The following is a 12,064-nucleotide window of genomic DNA, read 5'->3' as shown; positions in this document are numbered from 1 at the left end:
AAAAAAGCCCCAGGTCCGGATGGCTTCCCAGCAGAGTTCTATAAAGAATTCTGGTCAACACTGGCCCCTACATTTTTCAAAATGGTGACACAAATAAAGGAAAATGGTTACTTACCCCCAAACACAAACTCTGCCACCATTACTGTACTATTAAAACCAGGTAAAGACCCACAATACCATCTAGCTACAGACCCATATCACTGATAAATGCGGACCTTAAAATAATTTGCAAAGCATTAGCTGGAAGGTTAGAGAAAGTAACTCCTCTCATTATACACCCTGATCAAACAGGCTTTATAAAGGGCAGATATTCCTCTGTTAACATGCGGAGACTAATTATTATAATAGATTATTCTACCATCAATAACCTGGAAACAATAATAGTTTCTTTAGATGCAGAGAAAGCTTTTGATCGTGTTAACTGGAAATATTTACTAGCTACTCTAAACAGATTCGGCTTTGGCCCATCTTTCATTAACTGGATTAAAATCTTATACAGTTCTCCTAATGCGAGTGTCAGAACAAATGACCAAACCTCTCCAAGTTTTAATTTACAAAGGGGTACCAGACAAGTTTGTCCACTATCCCCCTCAATTTTTGCTATTTTTATTGAACCACTAGCCGCAGCAATTAGACAAAATAAAACTATTAAAGGCATTCAGTCCAAAATATATTTCATAAAATAAGTCTTTATGCTGATGATGTTTTACTATCGTCCTCCAGAACTCACAAACCTCTCTATCTGAAACAATCTCACTAATTAATAAATTCTCATCACTGTCGGACTACTCCGTTAACTGGTCTAAGAGTACAGTTCTACCCATCAACTGTAGCTTTCAAAATCTACCCAGCATCACCTTAAAATCAGGTAACATTAGATACCTGGGTGTAAATATTCCCTCCAGGCTCTCAGAACTAACAAAACTTAATCACACTCACCTTCTTAAGACTATAGAAGATGATCTTGCTCGCTGGAAATCTCTACCCATTTCCCTCATGGGGAGAGTTGCCACTATAAAAATGATGGTTCTACCCAAAATCAACTATTTGTTTTCTATGATTCCTATGAAACCCCCCTCTACCTGGTTTAAATCGCTAGAATCACACATCTCCCGATTTCTCTGGAAAAATAAACCTCCCCAGATCAGTTTAAAAACTTTACAGAAGCCGAAAGATAGAGGAAGATTAGACCTGCCTAACTTTCAACATTACTTCCTAGCTAATAGATTGCAATATGTCCTAAAATGGCTCAAACCTAGTCCACTAGATGACCTGTGGATAAACATAGAACAAACATTTTGTGACAATTTGGAAATTTCTAATCTTCCTTTTTTCAGCTAAAGTATAAAAAAAGCTAAAGTGCTTCAAATGTGTCAACATCAGCACTTCTCTGACAGCCTGATGGGAATTTCTCAATAAAACCAACTCCTCAATAATACCATGTAAACTCACACCTATCTGGAACAATCCTGATATTCTACTAAACGAAAATATGCTAAACTTTAACCAATGGATTAACAAAGGAATTAAATACTTTGAACATATTATCCATAACAGAAACATTTTATCTTTTAATACACTCTCATCACAATATGGGATTAACAGCAACAGATTCTTAGAATATCAACAACTCAAAACCATAATACACACAAATTCCCCTTCACCGAACAGACCTGGAACTTCCTCCAATGGTAGCAGATTTTATGGACCTCTGTACCCCAAAGTTACTTTTAAAAATATACAGATTAATTCTAAAAGTAGATTATTTAAATTCCCTACCTACTTTGAAATGGGAGATAGATTTATCCATCAATCCTAATCAACCATTTTGGCTACAAATATGTCTTAATGCCTTTAATATGACAGACAGCCCAAATTTACAACTCATACAATTCAAAGTCCTCCATAGAACGCATTACACAGGACAAAGGATGTTCAAGATGGGTCTTAATCACTCAGATATCTGCACACAGTGCACAGGTAACACAGCAGATGATTACCTACACGCTTTATGGCTCTGTTCACCTGTCCAGAAGTTCTGGAATAAGGTTTGTGAGGATTTATCAACATGGGTTAGATGTAACATTCCTGCATGTCCTAAACTTTGTTTACTGGGTGAGCTAAGTGACATCAATATAGACACTAACAAAGCACATATGGTCCTCACGGCCTTATGTATCGCAAAGAAAACTATTCTGGTGAACTGGAAGTCTAAAAACAATCTAAATATTAACCAGTACAGAAATCTCCTGTTGGATCACATCAGTCTAGAGACTGTATCGGCATCTATTAAAAACCAATCAGTTAACTCTCAGTCTCCCTGGACCCCGCTGATTAGTCACATCACGTAGTGGGAAGGGGTGCTGGGGTCTAGTTGCTCTGTGGAGGTCGGTAGTGGGGCTGGCTGGGGGGCCTTGGGGGCCTGGGGGCTGGTGCTCCCTGGGGGCAGGCCGGGGGGCGACAGGGGGTCAGGGGCAGTCGGGGGGCTGGCCTGGTTGCTGTGGCGGGGGGGGGCTGATCCGATACCGGGCAGGTACCCTTGGGATTACAATGTGTCCGTTGGGACGAAGGGAGGGGTAGGGGGAAGGGGGGCGGCGGGGGTCCTGGTGGGCAGTTAGGCAGTGGGGGGGATTAGGGCTCATGGGGGTGGAGTCTACTCTCCTTCTCGCTCTCTCCCCTCCCGCCGGGCTCCTTCGGGGTGGATGGGGGCGCTGTGCCTTGGGCCCGACCAGGATATGTGTGTGCAACCTGGGGCTCTCTGGTCCCCTGGTGTGGTGGCGTGGGCTGCCGGGGGTTCCTGTCAGGTTCCTGGGTGGGGCTCTGCTGGGGGGAATGGGTGGCTCTTGGGCCTGTGGGGTGCCTGCCCTCTGTGCAGCCCGCGCTGTGGCGCCCGCTGGGCCTGCTCACCATCGCCCTGGGCTGCCCGGTGCCCCTGCCCCTGCCCCGTCGCGCCGGGGGGTTCCGGTCTGGGGACCCCTCTGCTCTGGTCCGGGTGGGCCGCTGCTCTGTCTGCTTTGGCTGTTCTGGGCTTGGTGCTCTGTGGACCTGCTGGGCCTTTGGGGCCTCGGGCTCCCCCTGTCCCCCACTGATGCTTCGGGGTGAGGCGTGATTGCGGCCCCCTTGCGGGTACACATTTCCTCCTTGTTGCATGGCCACACATGTATGTTAACACGTGCATGCTCACAAACGTGCTCGTCTCTCCATCCGCTTCTCACTAGATGTAGCTGATGTTTGTGTGTTGGTACGTTTGTCTGCAGGTACGTTTGATGACTATTGTAATTTTTCATATCATCATCATCCTATTTTTCTTTTGGTATCATGTAGTACTGTGGTAGTTTATATTGTTTTTTTGTGATATGTTCTGGGCAGCATAGATAACTGTTATTTCCACATTTTAATCCTGTCCTTTTCTCCCTTTTTTTTTTCTTTTTTCTCTCTCTTCCTCTATCTCCCTGTCAGGTTCGGCACTGACATATAAAGACTAAAGAAAATAAGATTACAATAAAAATAATAAAAATATCAAGGGCAGCCATGTTTATAACATGTATATAACATGTCTCCCTTGGTAGAGCAAATCTGTCAAGCAAAATATGGCACACAGACCTCGTTCTGTATGTTAGGATGCTGGACAGGACAGGGTAAAAAAAATAAATAAATAAATAAAGAAATGACTGTGGATTCCAGGTTATGTAGAGTAGAATAATCTACGATAATAATTAATCTACGCATGTTAGTAGAGGAACGTCTACCTTTAATAAAGCCTGTTTGGTCAGGATGTATTATAAGATCTACATTTATCAATGAAACTGGACGGTAACTGGATGGAAGTGTCGGGTCTTTTCCTGGTTTTAATGGTAATAATAGGAGCATCTATACCTGGACCACCTGGACCTGGGCCATCTGGACCTGGACCACCTGGATGTGGGTCATCTGGAACTGGACCTTCTGAACCTGGACCATCTGGACCTGAGTCATCTGCACCTGGGTCATCTTGACCTGGACCAACTGGACCTGGGTCATCTGTACCTCGATCTGGACCATCTGGACCACCTGGACCTGGGTCATCTAGATCTGGACCACCTGAATCTGGACCATCTGGACCCGGATCTGGACCATCTGGACATGAACCATCTGGACCTGGACCATCTGAACCACCTGATCTGGGTCATCTGGACCTGGACCACCTGGACGTGGGTCATCTGGAACTGGACCTTCTGAACCTGGACCATCTGGACCTGGGTGATCTGGACGTGGGTCATCTTGACCTGGACCACCTGGACCCGGATCTGGACCATCTGGACATGAACCATCTGGACCTGGACCATCTGAACCACCTGGACCTGGGTCATCTGGACCTGGACCACCTGGACGTGGGTCATCTGGAACTGGACCTACTGGACCTGGACCTTCTGGACCTGAACCATCTGGACATGGACCATCTTGATCTGGGTCACCTGGACCTGGGTACTCTGGACCTGGACAACATGGACCTGGACCAACTGGAGCTGGACCACCTGGACCTGGACCATCTGGACCTGGACCATGTGGACCAGGATCACCTGGACCTGGACCACCTGGACCTGGACCATCTGGACCTGGACCATGTGGACCTGGACCACCTGGACCTGGACCATCTGGACATGGACCATCTGGACCTGGACCATCTGTAGTTGGACCATCCTGACCTGGATCTGGACCATCTGGTCTTGGACCACCTGGACCTGGACCATGTTGAACTGGAACATCTGTATGTCGACCATCTGGATCTGGACCATCCTGACCTGGATCTGGACCATGTGGTCTTAGACCATCTGGACCTGAACCAACTGGACCTGGGTCATCTGGACCAGAACCATCTGGACCACCTGGACCTGGGTCATCTGGACCTGGGTCATCTTGACCTGGACCAACTGGACCTGGGTCATCTGGACCTCGATTTGGACCATCTGGACCACCTGGACCTGGGTCATCTAGAGCTGGACCATCTGGACCAGAACCATCTGGACCTGAATCTGGACCATCTGGACCTGGACCTGGACCATCTGGACATGGATCATCTGGACCACTTGGACCTGGGTCATCTGGACCTGGACCATCTGAACCTGGACCATCTGGACCAACTGGACCTGGGTCATCTAGATCTGGACCACCAGAATCTGGACCATCTGGACCTGAACCATCTGGACCTGAATCTGGACCATCTGGACATGAAACATCTGGACCTGGACCATCTGGACCTGGATTTGGACCATCTGGACATGGACCACCTGGACCTGGGTCATCTGGACCTGGACCACCTGAACCTGAACCACCTGGACGTGGGTCATCTGGAACTGGACCTTCTGGACCTGGACCTTCTGGACCTGAACCATCTGGACATGGACCATCTTGATCTGGGTCACCTGGACCTGGGTACTCTGGACCTGGACAACATGGACCTGGACCAACTGGACCTGGACCACCTGGACATGGACCATCTGGACATGGACCATGTGGACCAGGACCACCTGGACCTGGACCATGTGGACCTGGACCATCTGGACCTGGACCATGTGGACCTGGACCTGGAGCATGTGGAACTGGACCATCTGGAACTGGACCATCTGTATGTCGACCATCTGGATCTGGACCATCCTGACCTGGATCTGGACCTTCTGGACCTGAACCATCTGGACATGGACCATCTTGACCTGGGTCACCTGGACCTGGTTACTCTGGACCTCGACCACCTGGACCTGGACCAACTGGAGCTGGACAATCTGGACCTGGACCAACTGGACCTGGGTCAACTGGACCTGGACCATGTGGACCAGGATCACCTGGACCTGGACCATCTGGACCTGGATCTGGACCATGTGGGCCAGGACCACCTGGACCTGGACCATTTGGACCTGGACCATCTGGACCTGGACCATCTGGACCATCTGGAACTGGATCATCTGGACATGGACCATCTGGACCTGGACCACCTGGACCTGGACCATGTGAAACTGGACCATCTGGAACTGGACCATCAGTAGTTGGACCATCCTGACCTGGATCTGGACCATCTGGAACTGGAACATCTGGACCTGGACCATGTGGACCAGGACCACCTGGACCTGGACCACCTGGACATGGACCATGTGGACCAGGACCACCTGGACCTGGACCATCTGGACCTGGACCATGTGGACCTGGACCATCTGGACCTGGACCATGTGGACCTGGACCTGGAGCATGTGGAACTGGACCATCTGGAACTGGACCATCTGTATGTCGACCATCTGGATCTGGACCATCCTGACCTGGATCTGGACCATGTGGTCTTGGACCATCTGGAACTGGACCATCTGTATGTCGACCATCTGGATCTGGACCATCCTGACCTGGATCTGGACCATCTGGACCTGGACCACCTGGACCTGGGTCATTTGGACCTGGACCACCTGGACCATCTGGACCAGGATCTGGACCATCTGGACCTCGACCACCTGGACCTGGACAAACTGGAGCTGGACAATCTGGACCTGGACCAACTGGACCTGGACCATGTGGACCAGGATCACCTGGACCTGGACCATCTGGACCTGGACCACCTGGACCTGGACCATTTGGACCTGGACCATCTGAAACTGGATCATCTGGACATGGACCATCTGGACCTGGACCATGTGAAACTGGACCATCTGGAACTGGACTATCTGTAGTTGGACCATCCTGACCTGGATCTGGACCATCTGGAACTGGATCATCTGGACCATCTGGACCTGGACCATGTTGAACTGGACCATCTGGAACTGGAACATCTGGACCTGGACCATGTGGACCAGGACCACCTGGACCTGGACCACCTGGACATGGACCATGTGGACCAGGACCACCTGGACCTGGACCATCTGGACCATCTGGACCTGGACTATGTGGACCTGGACCATCTGGACCTGGACCTGGAGCATGTGGAACTGGACCATCTGGAACTGAACCATCTGTATGTTGACCATCTGGATCTGGACCATCCTGACCTGGATCTGGACCATCTGGACCTGGACCACCTGGACCTGGGGCATTTGGACCTGGACCATCTGGACCGGGATCTGCACCATCTGGTGAATCGAAGGCTGTTTTATTTTCATGTTTTGATTGATGTTACTAAGAAATGATCAATATTCTCATGTGTTGTGTTTAGTTGTGATTTAAATAAAGTTTTCTAGAATTCTCTAGAAGTGTTATTCATCTTGTCGGGTCGTGGCTGATGTTTCCTTCCTCGTTACTGCTTTTCCTGCTTTTCCTGCTTCCCAACGAACACGCTGAAGTTTGTGGTAGGTTTGTTTTTAGATATAAGGCCCGTTCTCTCTGAAAGTAGCTGATTAACTCAGAAGCTGTCAGACTGCTGAACTCTTGCCATGCCTTGTAGACTCCTCCCCACCCTACCCCACCCTTCCCCACCTCTGAACACCAGCCCAAACCCTGCTGCCCTGCCCCCATCCCCATCCTAAACTGAATCCACCCCCCCCACTCCGACAAACAGACCTGCACTGCAAACACTTTACCCCCCCCAGGGGAGTTCCTGTCCACATGTTTACATGTTTACCTGCTGTCCATATAAGTGCAATATCACTAATATTAATATCAGAAGTGTTATACTTTGGACTACCACTACCTCATGCACATACATACTTGCACATATGTATCTAGGCTGCACATGCAAACTGGGCTCTTTAGTGTTTACTGTTATTTTTATTTTTATTTTATTTAAAATTGTGCTGTTTATATTCTATTGTATTTAGCTTATATTCTATTTATATTTAGCCTATATTTCTATTTTTTTTCTTTTTTTTTCTCTTCATGTCTTATTTTATTTCACTTATTGCCCTCCTTCTTATGGCTCAAACCGGGACCTCAGTTCTAATTTCGTACCATAAACATGTAAATGTGAGCTGGTATGACAATAAAGTTCCTTGAATCCTTGAATCCTTGAACATAATGACGTATTAAATCTCTAGTTTTTGGTTGCTGGTCCCAACCAGCCTGTTTAGATTTTCCTTTGAACTGGATCTGGTCACCATGTCTCTACTGACAGATGTACCTCCATCTTTTAAGGCTGCTGGAATCTGGTGGTGGGACGGGATACAAGAAAGCGGGGGATTTTGGTGGGTTGGGGTGCGAGGGAAGGGGGCAGGGTGTATATCGGGGGAAAACTCTGATCCTTGCACACAAACCTGTTGGAGATAGAATAGAATAGAATAGAATAGAATGCCTTTTATTGTCATTATACACATGTACAACGAGATTAAGCCATCCCCAGTGTCAGTGCAAAGAGAGCAGTATAGAAATAAATAATAAATGAAAGATCTAAGGTATAAAATATTTACAGAAATAAAACAGATGTGCACACTCTAGTTATTTGCAGATATAAGTATGATGTCTGTGTCTGAAAAAAAAATATATTGCACGTTCAAAGTATTATTGCACGGATCATGATATGTTGTACATGTCATGTGACAGAATGTATTGCACATATGTTGTTAGTGTCCAGCGTATTTCAGATTTGAAGTCCTACAGGAGTTCAGGGCAGTTATTGCTTTTGGAAAGAAACTGTTTTTGAGTCTGTTTGTTTTAGTCCTGATGCACCTGTAGCGCCTCCCAGAGGGCAGCAGGGCAAACAGATCAGAGCCAGGGTGGGAGCTGTCATTTATGATGTTTCTAGCTCTGCTGAGGCAGCGGGAGGTGTAAATGTCCGTCAGGGAGGGGAGAGGGCAGCCAATGATCTTCTGTGCTGTCTTTACCACTCTCTGTAGCCTCTCCTTGTCTGCTACAGTGCAGCTGCCGTACCATACTGTGATGCAGTATGTCAGCAGGCTCTCGATGGATGAGCGGTAGAAGGTCAGCAGCAGGTTGGAGTTCAGTTTGTGCTTCCTGAGGACTCTCAGGAAGTGTAGCCGCTGCTGAGCCTTCTTAGTCATTGACGTGATGTTCTCTGACCAGGAGATGTCGGCCGAGATGATGACGCCAAGAAACCTGATGGTGTGGACCCTCTCCACACACTCGCCATTTATGTAGAGGGGGGCTGGGTCTGTGCTGAACCTCCTGAAGTCGATGATGATCTCCCTGGTTTTCTTGGTATTGAGAGCGAGGTTGTTCTCAGAACACCAAGCAGCCAGCTTCAGGATCTCCTCCCTGTAGGCAGCCTCATCACCCCCGGAGATGAGTCCGACCACTGTAGTGTCATCAGCGAACTTGACGATGAGGTTGTCATTGTGGGCCGGCCTGCAGTCATGGGTGTAGAGGCAGTACAGGAGGGGGCTCAGCACACAGCCCTGTGGGGAGCCGATGCTCAGCATGCGGGTGGAGGAGACGTGGGGACCTAGTCTCACAGTCTGGGGTCGGTCTGTTAGGAAGTCCTTTATCCAGGCACATGTGAGAGGGGGGAGGCCAACAGTGTCCAGTTTTGTGCATAATCTGTCCGGGATTATTGTGTTGAACGCAGAACTGTAATCCACAAAGAGCATCCGGACGTAGCTCTGCTGCTGCTCCAGGTGGTTCAGCGCAGAGTGAAGAGCTACAGCTATGGCGTCCTCAGTGGATCTGTTCGCGCGGTATGCGAACTGGTGGGAGTCGAAGTCTGGGGGGAGATGGTCCTTGATGTGCTGAAGAACAAGTCTCTCAAAGCACTTCATGATTACCGGAGTGAGGGCCACCGGTCGGTAATCGTTCAGGCTGGTGATGGGAGATTTCTTCGGCACCGGGACAATTGTGGAGGATTTGAGGCAGTGTGGGATGACTGCCTGAGCCAGGGAGAGGTTGAAGATCCTGGTAAAGGTGGGGGCGAGCTGGTGGGCGTACGCTCTGAGCACCTTGCCAGGTACTCCGTCTGGGCCAGTAGCCTTCTTGGTGTTCACCGCCAGGAGCACCCGTCTGACATCGTGCTCCTGGATGGTGAGTGGGGTGGTGCGGGAGCCAGATGGGGGTGTCGGTGTGGGTGGGGGTGGGGGCATGGTTGGAGCAGATGCATGCTGCTGAGAGTCGAACCGGGCAAAGAAGCAGTTTAGCTCCTCTGCCAGTGTTGCGCTCTGATCTGCTGTCGACACATCACAACCTCTGAAGTTAGTGATGTCCTGTATGCCCCGCCACACCTCCCGAGTGTTGTTGCTGGACAGGTGGGACTCTATGCGCATCCTGTGGTCCGCCTTGGCTCTTTTTATGCCTCTTTTCAGGTCAGCACGAGCAGCACTATACAGTGCTCTGTCCCCTGACCTGAAGGCAGCGTCCCGGGCTCTGAGGAGTGCGCGGACCTGGCTGGTCATCCAGGGTTTCTGGTTAGGGAAAGCCCTGATGGTTTTGTCCACAGTCACATTCCCGATACAGAACTGAATATAGTCCAGTACCGTTCCTGTGAGTGTCTCCAGCTCCTGTTGTTCAAAGATGTCCCAGTCTGTCTGTTGGAAACAGTCTTGGAGTTCGGCGAGGGCATCTTCAGGCCAGGTTGTTGCAGTTTTTGTGGTGGGCCTGTTCCTACGTCTGAGGGGGGTGTAGGCTGAGGGAAGCAGGAGGGAAAGATGGTCTGACTGTCCGAGGTGGGGGAGGGGTACGGCCCTGTATGCATGCTTGATGTTAGTGTAGACATGATCCAGGGTGTTCTCCCCCCTTGTAGCACACTTAACATGCTGGTAGAACTTCGGGAGTACAGTCTTTAAGTTGGCCTTATTAAAGTTGGAAGCTCTTAGGATCCTGGGGTCCTGCGCTATGTCTATATCCGGGGGTCGGCGGGCTGATCTGGCTGGGACCTTCGTCTGCCGCCCTCTAGGTAGATGCATGGTCATCCCGGTGGCGGGCTGGCTGGGATAAGGGCTCTTAGGGCTGGTCTCCTGGGTCCTGCTGCACACTGATCAGGTCTCTGTGTCGGTTGTGGGTTCAGTCACCAACAGCTGCAGTCATGCTCATGTTTTTCTTTGTGTTGCTGATGTTTTAGTTGTTGTGACAGATTTTTTTTTCCCCAACTTGTCTTCTTATAGGTGCTCCTGATGATTGTCAGGTTTGTTTTCTTAAAGCTGGTTTGTTTGCTGATTGACAGCTGAGGATGTTACCTTATATCTGGAATATCCTTGTCTTTTTTTCTCTCATCTCTTCACTGTTGTTTTCTCTTTCATTTTCTTTCTGTCGCCCCCCCCCCCCCCCCCCCCCCCCCCAAAACCCTCGTCAGGTCCAGCATTAATATGCAAAATCAGCAACAGTCAAATTAAAAAATAAAGAATAAAACTTAAATTAAAAGAAAGTGGCGCCACTCAGTCGTCTATTCGTTTATTATTTTGCTGTTTGACCTTCAGCTGGAGACCAGCTGAATAAAACTGTTTCTCTCTGATGAATCATCCGAGTCTCTCCCGACTCCATGCGAGTCGGGATGACCACTCTCTTTACTTGCAAGTAATTCTTTATTCAATACTTCTCCTGTAAATAAACCTTATATACTTTTACTCGTTCCAGACTCTTGGTCATTTTTCTACAACAGGACAAGGGGGTGGGAGTTCAGCTGGAATCAAACCTTAATTTAAAAAAACTGACTCTCAATCCAGGCGTGTTAGCTAATTACTGACCTTTATCCATCTCTCCTTTATGTCAAAATTCAACTGTGGGCCAATTTGAGCAGAAATCATCTGAAGAGTTTCAGTCGAGATTTAGATTTCATCGTAGCCCAGAGACAGACCTGGTGGAGGTTCCCAAGATCTCCTCATGGGCTCATAAAACAATAAAAAACAAGCATAGAACATGCTGTACTTCATGCTGTATACAACATATGGTGTAAAACAATGTGTAACTATTGCTGATGATTTCTACACAAAGCATCTGATGATGCTGGCACGTTGGGGAAAAATCCTCCATTGATGCAGAGCATTTTTATAGCTTCCACAGCAAGTATAATTAATGTCAGCTAAGCTAAGCTAAGCTAAGCAACCTTTCACCTCTGGCTGGAAGTATGACATTTAGCACAAGTGCAGCCAAGTAAGACACACCTCAGATACTTGTATTATTCAAGATGGCGTCCAAACATGGCCACTGAGAAACACATTTCTGCACACATTTTATA

Source organism: Melanotaenia boesemani, chromosome 8, assembly GCF_017639745.1.
Source record: "Melanotaenia boesemani isolate fMelBoe1 chromosome 8, fMelBoe1.pri, whole genome shotgun sequence".
NCBI classification, from domain to species: Eukaryota; Metazoa; Chordata; class Actinopteri; order Atheriniformes; family Melanotaeniidae; genus Melanotaenia; species Melanotaenia boesemani.
The sequence above is the reverse complement of the archived record's forward strand: the minus strand, read 5'-3'. Positions refer to the sequence as shown.